This window comes from Elephantulus edwardii, unplaced genomic scaffold (genome assembly GCF_000299155.1).
Source record: "Elephantulus edwardii isolate Elephantulus edwardi_28Jun2011 unplaced genomic scaffold, EleEdw1.0 scaffold00302, whole genome shotgun sequence".
Lineage (NCBI taxonomy): Eukaryota > Metazoa > Chordata > Mammalia > Macroscelidea > Macroscelididae > Elephantulus > Elephantulus edwardii.
The window spans coordinates 379721-395543 of record NW_006400052.1 but is presented as its reverse complement, the minus strand read 5'-3'; the positions used below and the strand labels follow the sequence as shown (position 1 = coordinate 395543).

General features: G+C 44.9%; 1 protein-coding gene and 1 pseudogene across 1 annotated transcript in view; both read left to right on the top strand.

Annotated features, from left to right (window-relative positions):
• LOC102845411 overlaps positions 1-7471 on the top strand; it is an 18570-nt pseudogene extending 11099 nt beyond the window's left edge.
• Positions 7411-15823, top strand: part of AKT2 (v-akt murine thymoma viral oncogene homolog 2) — a 57156-nt gene continuing 48743 nt past the window's right edge. The window contains exon 1 of the mRNA XM_006900891.1: positions 7411-7467. The gene's annotated coding sequence lies outside the window, so the exon portion shown is untranslated. The remainder of the gene's footprint in view (positions 7468-15823) is intronic.

The following is a 15823-nucleotide window of genomic DNA, read 5'->3' as shown; positions in this document are numbered from 1 at the left end:
CCTCCTTCTCCGGCAGAGCATCTGGTGGATTCGAACCGTGTTCCTCTGGGATTGCAGTGCAGCTTCTTGCCACTAGGCCACCAGAGCTCCCCTCAGATTGGAAACATTTTATCTTCTCGCTCCAGAAGTGTGCTGCAGTCCATGTTTATATGTAGTTTCAGGTGGGGAGAACGAGCCCTAGTGGTGCAATGGTTATGCAGTTGCAAGCCACTTAATTATCTCTTGAGGGCCTTGCACTCACAATTCCACCCCCCTCCCCATTTTGACATCAAATGGGCTTAAGGAGAAAATCCTGCTAATTGCAGGCTTGGAGGTTTGTGATTATCTGCTGCTCCACAAGACACAAGACATGGCGATTTGCTTCCATAAACATGACAGCCTAGGAAACCTTCTGGAGAAGTTCTGCTCTGACTTAAGAGGTCAAGTCCACAGCACACAACAACCACAACACATGTGGGAGTGGGGGCAATGATGGTTCAGCGGTAGAAGTCTCCTCTTCCAAGAAGGAAACCTGGTTTTGATTTTACATCTTTATACTAGGTAGAGCTTCTATACTAAGAAGGACTAGAAAGAACAGCTTGGTGATCTCCTGAAAAATCATTCCACAGGTAGAATGCAAGGGTCTAATCAGCAGCTGACCCCTGGGGTGAAAGAGCAGCGTGGCAAGGACTCCATGGCCAGGGTGCCAGCTGACCATAATGACAATGACACAGCTGAGGATTTGACAGTAAAATGCTTGTGATGCTTTGATCCCACTGCACTGTATGTGTACTGGAAGTGTGTAACATCTCAAAAAAGCCTGAAAGCCATTTTCCTTGACTGCAAGGCTAGAATCCTAGGGTAGAGGGAATCGAATGATTTGGGGTTTCAGATGATTTTCTCCTCAAGCACCCTTGATGTAAAAATTGGGAGACTGAGGTCGCCCCAATAGAGAACTAAGTGGCTTGCCATAGCAACACTGGCAACAGAATGGGGCCAGTATTTCCAGGCATGGCATCAGCTGAATGCACAGAGTTTTCTATCAAAGTCACTGCCATTGTGCTGGTTCTGATTCACAGAGACCCTCATCAGGTTTTGGAGGCTGTAAATTGCACCAAGATTGTCCATCCTGTGGAGCTGCTGGTGGATTTGAACTACCAGAGATGCTTAGTCTTTAGGTTAACAGTGTAACTTACCACCAAAGCTCCCTGTTTTTATGTGCCACTGAGTTGACTCTATGTACATTAGCTCTAAACCCTGCCCTATACTAAGCTAATCTCATTGTTTCCAACAGACCTAATCCCATTTCTCCAGTCACTGAGTCAGTCCATCTCATCCTGGGTCTTCCTCTTCTGTGCTGTCCCTCTCCAAGGACTGGCCCCTCCTGGCCATGCGACCAAAGTTTGTGAGGCAGAGTTTCAAAATCCCTGCCTCCATGGAGCAGCTTGGTTTCACCCTCTCTGGGACAGATCTGTTTGTTCTTCTGGCAATCCACAGTATATTCAACACTCTTCTCCAGCACCATAACTCAAAGGCATTGATCTTTCTTTAATCATCCTTTGTTATTATGCAACTCTTTAATAATACATAGCAAGTAATTGTGAAGACCATGGCCTGTATCAAGCACACCTTAGTCTCCAGACTGATCTTTGCTTTTCAGTACTAGAGACAGGTCCCTAACAGCAGAGGTTCCCTATGTAATTCGTCTTTTGATTTTCTGACTGCTGGTGCCAAGACAAACTCATGTGGCACTTTTTAAGCTGAAGGAACTGAAGAACAAAGTTTAAGCCTCAAGTTGCAATACTTAATGATGCTAAAGGCAGAATGTTGAATGACCCAGGAAGCCTCAAAAGGAAACGGAAGGAGTACAGAGTCATTATACCAAAAATAATTGGCTGACACAAAAGTATTTCATGAAACAACATGTGTTTGAAGATGTGATGAAGGAGGAAGTTCAAGCTGCTCTGAAGGAATTGGCAAAAAAAAAAAAAAAGAAAAGCTTCAGGAAGTGATAGAATACAATTGAAATATTTCAGTAATATTTCGTATTGCTGCCTTGGATGCCCTCACCAGGTATGCCAAGAAATCTGGAGGAAAACTACCTGGCCAACTGACTGGAAGAGATCTATATTCCCAATCCAAAAAAAGGGAAGAGAGTATGAAAATTATCAAACAATATCCCTAATATCACACACAAGCAAGATCCTGCTGACAAGTATCCAAAAATGACTGGAACAGTAGTACATCAGCAGAGAACTGTATTTCATTGACTATGCAAAGGCATTTGACTGTGGAGATCACAACAAATTGTGGCTAACCTTGAGGAGAATGGGGATCCCAGAAAACTTAATTATGCTAATGCAAAACCTATACTTGGACCAGGAAGCAGTAGTCAGAACAAAGCAGGGAAACACTGCATGGTTCAGGATCAGGAAATGTGGGCATCAGGGATGTAGCCTATCTCCATACCTTTTCAATCAATGTGCAGAATAGATCATGCAGGAGGCTGCACTTTATGAGGAGGAATTTGGCATCAGGATTGGAGGAAGACGCATCAACAACCTGTGTTATGCAGATAAACAACCTTGCTTGCTGAAACTGAGGAAGACATGAGGTTTTTGCTGAAGGTCAAGGGCTCTAGTCTTCAATATGGATTGAAGTTCAACATCAAGAAAACAAAGAATCTTACCATTGGGCCAATTGGCAGATTCATGATAGATGGTGAAGAGACTGAGATTGTAAACAACTTCAGCTTGCTTGGTTCCACAATCAACACTCTTGGCAAAGCTCTCTAGCAGGGTTCAAATCCCAACTCTGTCCTTACTTATTCTGGGATACAAATGCAAAGTACCACTTAAGGTACTGATGTAAAATTGGCATAATAGCCCCAAGAATACTGTGTTGACAGACTAGGATCAATGGCTATGTGTTGAGTGCAGACCCTAGCCTGTAACAACTACTAGTGAAACTCAAATACGGCTTTGAGATGAGGAGAAGTGTGTTCAGAGAAGTGAAGGCATTTTGACAAAGACTCAGCAGAAGTGTGATAAAAAGGTAGGCCTGTCTCACTCCAAAGCCAGGGAGTTCTAGTCCTTCCCCACATGTCACCTATTGTCATTATATTGATTCTGACTCCTAGGGAGCTCTAGTGGCTTGTTGTTGTTATGTGCCATTAAGTCACCTGCAATTCCTAGTGACCCTATGTACAACAGCTCTGAACCCTGCTCTATCCTGTGCCCATCTTACTGTCTCTGACACTCCTACCCCCATTACCCCAGTCACTGAATCAATCTATCTCATTTAAGGTTTTCCTTTCTTGCACTGTTCCTCCACCCTCCCAAGCAAGATGTCCCTCTCCAAGGACTGGTCCCTTTTTGCAACATACTCAAAATATGTCAGATGAAGCTTCGGAATCTTTGCCTCCAAGGAGTAGCCTGGTTTCACCCTTTCTAGGAAAAACTTGTTTGTTCTCCTAGCAGTCCATGGCATATTCAATACTCTTCTCCAGCACCACAGCTCAAAGGCATCAATTCTCCTTCTATCATCCCTAGTCATTATCCAGATTTCTGCTGTATAACAAGTAATTGCAAAGACTATGGCATGGATCAGGTGCACCTTAGTCTCCAGACTGACATCGTTGCTCTTCACTGCTCTGGTGAGGTCCCTGACAGCAGACTTCCCCAGTGCAAGTCTTTTGATTTCCTGGCTGCTGGTACCAAGAGTGTTGATTGTGGAGCCAAGCAAACCAAAGCTGTTAACGATCTCAATCTCTTCACTGTCTATCATGATGCTGCCAATCAGCCCAATGGTGAGAATATTTGTTTTCTTATGCTTAGCTTCAATCTAAGGCTGGTGGCTTAGAGGTAAGGAATTGTGCTGCCAATGCAAAGGTACATGGTTCGAATACACCAGCTCCTCTGAGGGAGAAAGAAGGGCAATCTCCTCCCATGCAATTTACTGCCTTTCAAAACCCACTGGAGGCTCAGCTATGGGTATGTCTGGACTCTCCAGTACTCAACAAATACAAAAGTGATTCTAAAGAACAAAGAAGAACTACCCGAGAGGGTTACCAGGGCTGCAAATCTGTAATTTAACAGTCTCTCTAAGGAGTAGTTGGCGGGTGCAAAGCAATAACCTTTTAGTTTGCAGCTAAACACTTTAAGCACCTCAATACCATGGCTCCCTGACCACTCCCTAAACCAGCACTTTTTCCATTTCAAGCAACACCTAATGTTTGAAAGTATTTATTAGAGTCTCAAATAGTAGTGGGGCATGGGAAGTATTAAATATCATTGCATCACACATAAAGGTAAACATCCTTGATGACACCTTGATTTTCATTATATTTCAAGTGTATGTGTGCGTTAGGATCTCAAAATCATCTGAAAGCCCTTATGGACACCCATGTTTATTGCAGCTTTGTTCACAATAGCAAGGAGTTGGAAACAACCTAAGTGCCCATCAACAAACGAATGGCTAGAGAAGCTGTGGTATATTCGCACAATGGAATACTATGCTGCATTAAGAAACAAGGAACTCATGCAATATTACTCAAAATGGTTGACTCTGGAGAACATTATGCTGAGTGAAATGTCCCAGTCACAAAGGGACAAATATTGCATGGTGCCACTGTTGTAGAATGGGACTGTCCTTGGGGTTGGGGAGAGACTGAGTAAGATGGGTTCAATAATGTATGCTGCTCTGAAACAGAGAAGGGAGAAAACTGTTTAAAAGAGATATGTGATTAGGTATTTTGGTCATGACAGGAGTCTAGAGCGATGGCTACATGGTGGAGTGGACCTGGGGGAGGGTTTGTAAAATAATGAAAGAATCTTTTCTTTTACTTTTCCAAGAGGGTAATGTCTGGTGGTGGGGAGCCTTGGGAGGGGACAAATCTACAACAATGAATGAATGGAAATCCAAAGCCTCTGTAAATTTTCACTGAAATTAATAACAAATTTAAATTTAAAAAAAAAGAATTAAGTTAGAGTAAGGATGGCAATGGAACCACCTTACCTCTGTAACTTGATTTGTGCTACTATTAGAACCTCTACTCAGAATATTATTGCTTTTCAATTTTTGACTCATGCACTTTTAACTTGTTAGTTAAATTTGTATCTTCTAGGCTGCAACACTTCCATGATACATCTCCAAGGATATGAACATGTACGGCTAAGCACAATTAATAACAGTGCATCTAAATTCCAAAATCAATCTCCATAATAGTCTATGTGTTTCCTACTGCCAAGGGGGCCCTTTAGAGTAGTGAGAGAAGACATTCACCCTGAAACCCACGGTGTCCCTTTTCAGCAGGAAGTAGCTAAGAGAATACGCCATCCCCTTTTCCTTATGAATCAGGGTGAAGTCTCTCTCAGGGAGGAGTGATAGGGAATGGCAAGGGACACACTGACAAAGGAGATTAATCAGAACTGGCTTTGACAAGCACTGTGGCAATTGGACAATTAAAACAGACATGAGGGGGGGAAAGAAGAACGAACTGGGGATGAGGGTGGAGAAAACAGTGCAACAATGAATGAATGAAAACCCAAAATCTCTGTAAATGTTCATTAAAACTAATAAAATTAAAAAAAAAAGACAATATATACAAAAAAAAGAAAGCCCTAATCTTGGCCTGCCCCAAGTAGTTTATAAAAAGCAAATGGAAGGGCAGCCTGGGGAGACTTAGATGTGGGAAACATCTGGGAAGTCTTCAGCTGGGAAGGAAGGAGCAAAGAGGGTATGCCACAGTAACCAAGAGTTTGGATTCTAGAGGGAGGGTCAATTCTTTAAACAAGTATTTTCCAAGGGCCCACCCTGTTCTAGCATCTTCGCTGGGCAGTGCTGGGAACACAGCAGTGGGACAATCCCCTGGTCTCTCCTCTCCTGAGGCTCTCTGAGCAGCAGTGGGATCAAAAGTCAACATCATAATGGATGGAGAAAAGATTGAAACTGTCAATGATTTCATCTTGCTTGGATTAATAATCAATACCCTTGATACCAGCAGTAGGAAACTAGGAGACATACCATATTGATCAAGTCTGCTGTCAGGGATCTCTTCAAAATGCTGAACAGTAATGTTAGTTTGAAGACTAAGCTATGCCTAAATCAGGCCATAGTCTTCTTAATCACTTGCTGTGCATCAGAGACCTGGACAATCAATCGAGAAGAATTAATGTCTCTAAATTGTGGTGTTAGAGGAGGGTACCAAATAACCTATGGACTGCCAAAATAACAAACAGGCTAAGTCTTGGCGAAAGTGTAGCCAGAGCGTTCTTTGGAGGCAAAGATGGCAAAGCTTCGTATCCAGCTTATTAGAGGGAATAAAATAGGAGCTAGAAGACTAATAAGTTAGTAACTAAGTCAGGATTTGTGCAAAGGTCTTTTCACAGGGTCCAAGTTAATTAATAATCCAAAGAGAAGTAATCCCAATGTGTTATGTATGTAAAAATCATATGGCATTGGTCTTTCAGTTGTAGACTAACTGTAAAAAATTGTTCTATTAACACAAAATAGTCCAACAGCACAGTCAGATGGTGGATATGATTATTCCCATTTTATGGATGTGGTACTGGATCCCAGAAAGCAGTCAATTTACAGTCACTGTTGTTAGGCGCAGTTGCTCATATCGACCCCTAAGAACAACACATTTCACCCTATTCTATCCCGTGCCATCATCATCTCAGACATACTCGATCCCACTGCAGCAAGTCACCGTGTCAATCCATCTGATTGAGGGTCTCCCTCTCTTTTGCCAACCCTCCTCATCTTTCTTAGCTTACGGAATAGCCTCTTGTTGGTACTGTATACAACACTAGCAAAAAAAGAAATGAAAAATCCGAATTTGGCTTCAGAGACTTAGAACCAATACGAACAAAGTGGAGAAAAAAACCCCTCTCTGAAGCTCCGCTCCAGGGCTCTTTAAAACTCACAACCAGGAGGAAAGGCAGGGAGTAAAACAAGATCAAAGCGTATATAAATGGAGACCCTGAACTGCCCGGAAATAATGAATGCGGTTAGCCTCCGGGGAAAGCCAGCGCCGGAGTCTCACCGCGCCTGCGCATTCCTGCCTTGCTTTCTAGTCTCGCGCCTGCGCGCAGGTTCTTCTCTGACTCCGGCCGGCCTAAACTTGCCTAACGAGAGCAAGTGCCAGGCTCAAAAACCTGCGGGTTTACCTCGCTCTCGGGCACGTTCTCTTACTGCGCTTGCGCGCTCCCAGTCTTCTCCTCCTTCACCCTCGCTCTTACATCACTTCCTGTTTGTGGCGGGAGGAGGCGGTATTTCCGACCAGCGGGTTGGAGGGGGCGGTAACGGGGGCAGGGGGGAGGGGGCGGGGGGGGCCGCGCTGCGCGAGCCGTTGGGCCTGGCTCTGAGACAGCGTCGCCTCTGCCGCTGTTGTCGCCGCGGAACACAGGAAGCGGGAGCAAGCGCAGTGTGGCGATGGGCTGGAGAGGAGCCCCTCCGGCGCGGCTGGGCGGCCATCGGTGACAGGTGAGTGCGCCAGCGCGTGTCCCCGAGTCCTCCACCCCCCCCCCCCGCGCCCGATGGTCGCGTCCGAGTTCCCCGCGGTACCGCGCTGGGCCATACCACCGGTGCCTGCCGGGCGGGGATCTCGGCCCCGACGCCCCCTTTCCCCCACCTTCCGAGACTTAGTGAGGTGGTTGCGCCGGGGCTACAGGACTGCCCCTCCGGGGCTGGGGGCGGTGGCGACGGACTGTACTATTGAGGTTGCAGGGGGATCTTCGAGGACCAAACCCTTGAGGGACTGGGGCGAGAGCGGAGGTCATGTGAGGGGTTAACTGTAAAGGGGGCGCGCATTACCCAAGGTGGGGGGAGCGGGACCTTTTGTGGTCTCCCGGAACCCTTCCTTGCTTGTATTTGGAAGGGAGGGGTCTTAACCTAACCTGCGCCGCGTGTGGGGTCCTCCTCTGACCGCAGAGGGGCGCTGTTTTAGCGCAGGCGACTGGAGTGTCTGCTGTAAACTTTGAGGGGCTGGGCGGGCTCAAAGTGTGTGTTTAGGTGCGTTTGTTTTGGAAAAAGTTGCAGTACCAAGTATTGGGAATTGTCCTTTTTTCATGACTGGGTAAGGAGTGGGTGGAACTGAGATGTTTACTGGATCGCTTTGAACCCCAGCACCCTCTCAGATTATTTTGCCTTCTTTTAAGTATGCAACATCCGTCTGGCAAGTTCTTTCATTTTTATGTTCGAAGGCAGAACTTTGGTCTCCATAGACCTCAGTATTAAAGGAGGGGAAGGATATGGTGCTTGGGTTTCAGGAACTGTTTGTTGCTCCTGAGCGACTGGTTGAGATTTGGGAGGAAGGAGTGTTTGAAGGGATTCTTCTAACCCTAGGCAGGGTGGCTGGGGACATCTTGACCTTTGAGTACCCTCCTCTTCTCATTTGAAGATGGTGGGAACGCTATGGGCATGGGCTGGAGTAATTAGGCTACCTGTGGTCTGTCCTTCAACCTTGCCCACTCTTTCCCTTCTCAGAGAAGCAGCAGGTATGCAGTCTGGCCTGACCCTTATAGTTACTTAGGGGTACTTTGAACCATGGATGTTGCATACACTTCAGCCCAGAACCCTTTCAGATGACTTCACCTTATTTTAAGGGGTGTCCTTGTGCTCCTAACTCAGAGGCTTCTCTGATAGATGGAATCCACTAGTGACTGGGATGCAGAAAGATGGATATTCTCCTTCTGTATGATATACAGCCTCCTGAAAGCATGCTGGAGAGTCAGCAATGAGTCACTTCCTACTAGACAGCAATAAGATTTTTTTTTAATTGGAACACCTCTCTGGCAGGTTTCTTTCCTCCCAGAGAGTAGGGTCAGGCCATCCCTGGTCAGTAAGCTCTCTTTGTTTCCCAGGTTACCTACCAGTCAGCCCGGCATGTTTATGCTCTCCACCAGGTTTAGCTATTTTCCCCAAATATTCCTCTTTTCCTAGACCAAGGAGGCTTGGAGTTGGGGACAGAGCTGAGGGGCTACTCTGAATGGCTTAAAATAGTTAGCTTACCCCGAGTCAAGTTTCTCAGTGAGCTAGCCACCCACTTAGGGCCACCACCAAGCCAGCTTTTACCACCCCTGTTTCCAGGCCAGCTTTTGAGCTTGGCTTGCTCCATTCCCTTTGCCCTGAGTCTAGAGGTCTCTGAGGGCTGGCTACAGTCCCTGAGTGACCCAGTCAGAATTGCCTGTTGATGTGGTCAGAGGGGCAGATGGTTACTTCTGGTCCACAGCTTACAAACTGCCTGGCCTCCAGGCAGTCCCTGGAGAGAAAAGTCTCTGGGAGGCAGTGGTAGCTATGCGGGATGTCTCTTCACTGTGGGTTTATACCTCTATTTTCACCTCCTTCCAGCGCCAAGGAGACTTGCCTTGTGATGGGAACAGTGTTAATAAAACAATAATCATGAAAAACAATATCTGACATTTCTTGAGTGGGCATTTTGTGGGCCATACACAGTTTAGGATGCTTTATATGGATAACCTAATGAGTACTTCTCATTTCAGAAGGGGAAACTGAGGCACGAAGTGGCAAATCATTTCCACAGTTAGTATCTAGTTACATATGACAGGCCTTCTGGACACAAGATCTTATCTGAATCTCAAAACACCTATAGGTTATGTATGGTTATATAAGCCCAAAAGGTTAATACTCCTGTCTGCTAAGCGAAAGTTTGAGGAGTTGAAGTCTATGCAGCAATGCCTCAAAATTAAAGACTTGACAATCTGCTTTCATAAAGTTGACCCTGGAAAGCACATGGGATTGCCTTGAGTCAGAGTCCACTCAACAGACAACAGCATTTGGAAACTGATAAGACGCAGGTAGCAATATGATACTTATCTGAGAAATTTGGAACCTGAGACCGTCTGTCACTGTAAAGTGAAATGACTTGCCCAAGGAAGCTGAAAATGGTCCTGCTGGTATGTGAACCCTAGGCATGGTCTGATCTCAGAGTGATCTTGTTAACTAGTAACTGGAACTGTGGCTTCTGTTTGTGTCTACTTTGCATGGCCCTGGGCTTGAGGCTTTGCAAAGCCTCTGCAGGAATGGATCAGCTGAGTCAGAATCTGAGCCTTTGAGGAGGAATCACTTTGTCTGAGATCTCTTAGGCCCCAATGGGCCAAAGGTGGCTAGAACCTAGTTCTGTTTGCCTCTTGGTGCCATTTGCTCTTTACTCACCAGGGCCCCAGGCTGGTGGGTCTCTGTTACCACAGAGCCTCTGCCATGCCCTATCTTGCCATGTTCCTCTCCTCAGGTGAGGCACTCCAGCAGTGTGAAATGTCCCTCAGTGGGCAGGGGCATCTTACAACCCTGGACAGGATGTATACCAGGAACAGGGAGATAATAGCAGGACAGACATATAAGAGTGGGCTCAGCTACTGGGGGGTGGGGTGGGGTCATGTCCTGGAGCCAGGGTGGTGTGCACTTTTCAGGCCTGGGGATGCGGCCGTGTCTTTGAGTTATATACAGCACTCTTTACATTGGGCTCAAAAGGGCATCTCACCAGTTGTGAGGATTAAATGAAGTCATCTGTGAGAAGCTCTTGGTGCTGTACAAGTGCTCAGTCGCTGTTTATAATTTTAAGGTGTTAAAGAACCAAGATGTGTCTCAGCCCTCTCAAGGGTCCAGGTATCCAACCCCTCCACCAAGATCCAGATATTTAGTGCCCTGGTTTCCGACCTCTGAATTAATTGAGGGAACACATGTGGCCCATGCTGCCTTGTGACCTCAAGCAGGTTCTGTAACTTCTGTGAGCTTGTTCTGTCATCTGTGTCCTGCAGATAATTAGAATTCTTTCAATAGAGTGGTTGTAAATGTTGAATGAATTAATTTGTGGAAAGTGTAACAGTAAGCCTACAGTAAATGTTTGCTGTTGAATGAGTGTGTCTGACACCTGGTGAGCCCTCAGTATATATTGTTAAGTTTTGGGGTTTTTTTTTGGTTTTTTTTATCCATCTTATTAACAGTATTTCTTTATCTTTGCCGAGTCAAACCCTAAGCCAGTCAACTTTTTCCAGGCTGCCTGGCGAGTTACAGGGAAAGGAACACATAGGATAGATGAAACATGGGGCGGGGAGAATGGGAGGTGGAGATCGCTCCTTCACATGGCGAAGAGGATCAGAAAGGCCACCATCAGGCAAAAGAGCCCCATGGCCTCTGAGAGGGCAAAGCCCAGAATGGCGTAGTAGAAGAGCCACTGCTTCAGAGAAGGATTTCTGGCATTACCAATGATGAGGCTCCCAAACACAGTCCCCATCCCAGCTCCAGAGCCAGCCACTCTTACTGTGGCAGCCCCTGCCCCAGTGACCTTGGCTGCTGTGTCAATATCCCTTGAGATAGTGCTGGTGTGGAAGCTGCGACTAGGAATAAAGGAAATCAAGGAACGTGGGGCTGTCAAGCAGCTGAAATTCTCATCTCTCAGTATCTCTGGTTGTTTCAGGACCACTGCAGATAATGGATGGCTCAGCAGCTGAGAGGCCAAACTTGGTGCAGGTACACATTTTCAGGGGATGAGGGGCTGTGGCAGGAAAGCTGCTCCTAGTGCAGAGACGATCTGTTGTTAAGTTTTGTTGAGTCAATTCCGCCTCGGAGTGACCCTGTTAGACAATGCGTAGTCCTGAGTCGTCATCACTTTTTGCTATGTTAGGAGTCCATTGTAACCTCTGGGTTGATCCATTTTCTTGAGGATCTTTCTCTCAGTGGCTTCTTGTTCTTCAAGGATGGTCCCTCCTGTTAATATCCTCAAAGTAAGTGGGACAAAGTTCTTGACATCTGACCTCTAAGCATTCTGGCTGTACTGTCAAAACTGCTTTCTTTGTTCTTACAGAAGTCAGCAGTGTTCTGTATTCTTTACCAGCAACATAATTCAAAGGAATGGATTATTCTTCTGTCTTCCTATTCACTGTCCAGATCTCACGTGCATATGAAACCTACCTTAGTCCTCAAAGGGATATCTTTGCTCTTTAACATTTTGAAGAGGTCCTTTGCAGCACATGCCCAATGTAGTATGCTGTTGTTGTTATGTGCCGTCAAAGTCACTGGTGACTCATAGCGACCCTATGTACAACATCCCTAAAAACTCCGCTCCGTCCTGTGCCAGTTGCACCATCTCCGATACACCCATCCCAATTACCCCAGTCACTGAATCAATTCACCTCATAGAGGGCCTTCCCCTCCTTCGCTTTCCCTCCACCCTGCTGAGCCTGATGTCCCTCTCCAAGGACCGGTCCCTCCTTACAACATGTTCAAAGTATGTTAGACGGAGCCTCAGAATCCTTACCTTCAAAGAGCCACCTGGTTAAACCCTTTCCAGGATGAATCCGTTTGTTTTCCTAGCAGTCCATGGTACCCTCAATACTCTTCTCCAGCACCACAGCTCAAAGGCATCAGTTCTCCTTCTATCCTCCTTAGTCATTGTCCAGCTCTCTGATGCATAACAAGTGATTGCAAAAATCATGGCCTGTATCAGACATACCTTAGTCTCCAGAGAGATACCATTACTCTTCAGTACTTTGGAGAAGTCCCTAACAGCAGACTTTCCCATGGCAATACGTCTTTTAATTTCCTGGCTACTGGTGCCAAGAGTGTTGACTGTGGAGCCAAGCACACTAAAGCTGTGAACAATCTCAGTCTCTTCATCATCCATCCTGATGCTGCCAGTCGGCCCAGTGGTGAGAATCTTTGTCTTCTTGATATTGAGCCTCAATCCATATTGGAGGCTGCAGTCCTTGACCCTCTGCAGCAAGCGCTTCAGGTCCTCCTCAGTTTCCGCAAGCAGGGTTGTGTCATCTGCATATCGCAGATTGTTGATAGATTTTCCACCAATCTTGACCCCACATTCCTCCTCATAGAGAGAGCCCAGCCTCCCAGATAATCTGTTCTGCATACAGGTTGAAGAGGTATGGAGACAGGACACATCCCTTGCGTACGCCCTTCCCAATTTTGAACCATGCAGTGTTCCCTTGCTCTGTTCTGATGACTGCCTCCGGGCCCAAGTATAGGTTTCTCATTAGCACCATCAAGTGTTCTGGGATTCCCACTCTTCTCAGAGTCAGCCACAGTTTGTTATGATCCACACAGTCAAACGCCTTTGCATAGTCAATGAAACACAGATTATACATTCCTCTGGTATTTCTTGCTTTCAGCCAAGATCCATCTAACATTAACTACAACATCCCTAGTACCACGACCCCTTCTAAATCCAGCCTGGACTTCTGGCAATTCTCTGCTGATATGTTGTTCCAGTCGTTTTTGGATAATCTTCAGTAGAATCTTGCTTGCATGTGAAATTAATGGGATTGTTCTATAGTTTCCACACTCTGTTGGGTCACCCTTCTTTGGGATGGGAACGCAAATATAGATCTCTTCCAGTCAGTTGGCCAAGTGGTTGTTCTCCAGATTTCTTGGCACAACTCGGTGAGCACATCCAGGGCAGCATCTGTTAGCCAAAATATGTCAATTGCTATACCATCTATTCCTGTGGCCTTATTTTTTGCTATTTACTTCAAAGCAGCTTGAACTTCCTTCATCACCATAGGCTGATAAATTCTTAGGACCATTGTATGTTAGGTATTAGTTGTAGGTCCAAGTAAGAAGAATATTTGCTAACTTGAATATTTTTTCTCTTTTATCTTCCCCCCCAATTTTTAAAATTGTTTTTGCTTGCAGAGTACATATATGTTGTGTTTTGTACAGTCATTCTCTTTTATTTTTTTGAAACTCAGAGATTTGAATAAGTGGGGTGAAACGATACAACTCTCGTGCATACCTTTTCTGGTTTTAAACATCTTATTGAGGGTCATTGAGTTGCCTGTGACCCTTACGTACAGCAGCTCTGAAACCTTCCCAGTCCTAAACCAATCTCACTAATTCCGACACACCAACCCCCAGTTACTGTATCAGTCTATCTCATCCGGGGTCTTCCTCTCTTCTTGTCTAATGTACAGGTGCCTCATGAACAAAATTAAGTGTGTTAGAATTCTTATTCTTTTATAATCCACACAGTGGAAAGCCTTTGCACAGTCAATAAAATACAGGAAAACATCTTTCTGGCATTCTCTGCTTTTAGTCAACATCTGACAACAGGAACGATATCCTTACTTGAGGCCCTCTTCTGAATGTGGTTTGAATTTCTTATAGCTCCCTATTGATGTAGTGCTACAGATGTTCTTGAATTCTTTACAGCAAGATTTTACTTGAGTGTGATATTGGTGATAATTTATAATGTCTGCATTCTATTTTATGGCTTTTTTCTTTGGAATGTGCACAAATAAGCATTTCTTGCAGTCATTTGGCCTGATGACTATCTATCTTGCTGAGCATCTTCTTTATTGCTGACACGTTTTACATTATCAACTGTAATGTCTTTCTTCAGGGACTGATTCCTCCTGATAATGTGTCCAACTGGTCTCCTAATCCTTGCTTCTCAGGATAATTCTGGCTTGCTTCTTCCAAGACAGATTTGTTCATTCTTTAAGCACTCCACAGTACATGTAGTATTCTTCGCCAACACCATTAATTTCAAATACATCATATCTCCATTCTTTCTTACTCATTGTCCAGCTGTCACGTACATATGAAGTATTTGAAAGTGCCATGATTTGGGCTAGGGCCCTTAAGATGATGTCTTTGCGTTTTGATATTTTAAAGAGGTCTTTTGTAGCAAGTTTGCTTAGTGCAGCATGTCATTTGATTTCATGACTCCTCCTTCGATGATTGACTGTGGATCCAAGTAAAATGACATCTTTGACATACTTCAATAGTTCCTCTATTTATCATGACGTTTGGAGCCCAAGTGGCATAGTGGTCTAGTGCTCGTTTGCTAACTAAAAGATTGGAGGTTTAAACCCACCAGCTACTCCATAGAAAAAAAATAATGACTGTCTCCTGTAAAGATTACAGCTTTGTAAATTCCCTGGGGTAGTTCTGCTTTGTCCTTTAGGGCTACTGTGAATTCAGATCAAGCTGGTGGCAAAGGTGTTTGGTTTTTTGGTCTTCTTTAGTTTTACTCATACATGGAGTAAAAATGTATTGGTCCAGTTGTGAGGATTTTTATATTCTCTGTTGAGGTGTGATCCTGTTAAAGGCTATTATTATATTTTATCTTCATCCCTAAATGTGTCATTTTCATTTTCAGCAGGCAAGGTTGTGTCATATTTATATCTTAGATTGTTAATGAGTCTTTCTCCAATCCTGATGCGACTTTCTTTTTGATGAAGTTCAACTTCTCAGATTTTTTGCTTAATATACAGATTGAATAAACATTGTGAAAGAACCTAGATGCACACCTTTCCCGATTTTAAACTATGAAATATCTGCTTGTTTTATTTAAATGACTGTTGTCAGAACAGAGCAAGGAGACACCACATGGTTCAAAATCAAGAAGGAGTTTGTCAGGGATGTATTCTGTCTCCATACCTTTTCAATCTGTATGCAGAACAGATCATCCGAGACACTGGGCTATACGAAGAGGAAAGTGGCATCAGGATTGGTGGAAGAATCATCAACAGCCTGCGTTATGCACGTGACACAACCCTGCTTGCTGAAACTGAGGAGCACCTGAAGTGCTTGCTGCAGAAGATCAAGGACTACAGCCTCCTATATAGACTGAAGCTCAACATCAAGAAAACAAAGATTCTCACCAATTGGCAGCATCAGTATGTACGGTAAAGAGATTGAGATAGTTAACAGTTTTAGTTTACTTGGCTCCACAGTCAACACTCTTGGTAACAGCAGCCAGGAAATCAAGAGACTAATTGCATTGGGAAAGTCAGCTGTGAGGGACTTCTCAAGAGTACTGAAGAGCAACAATGTCAGACTGGAGACTAAGGTGCGCCTGATCCGG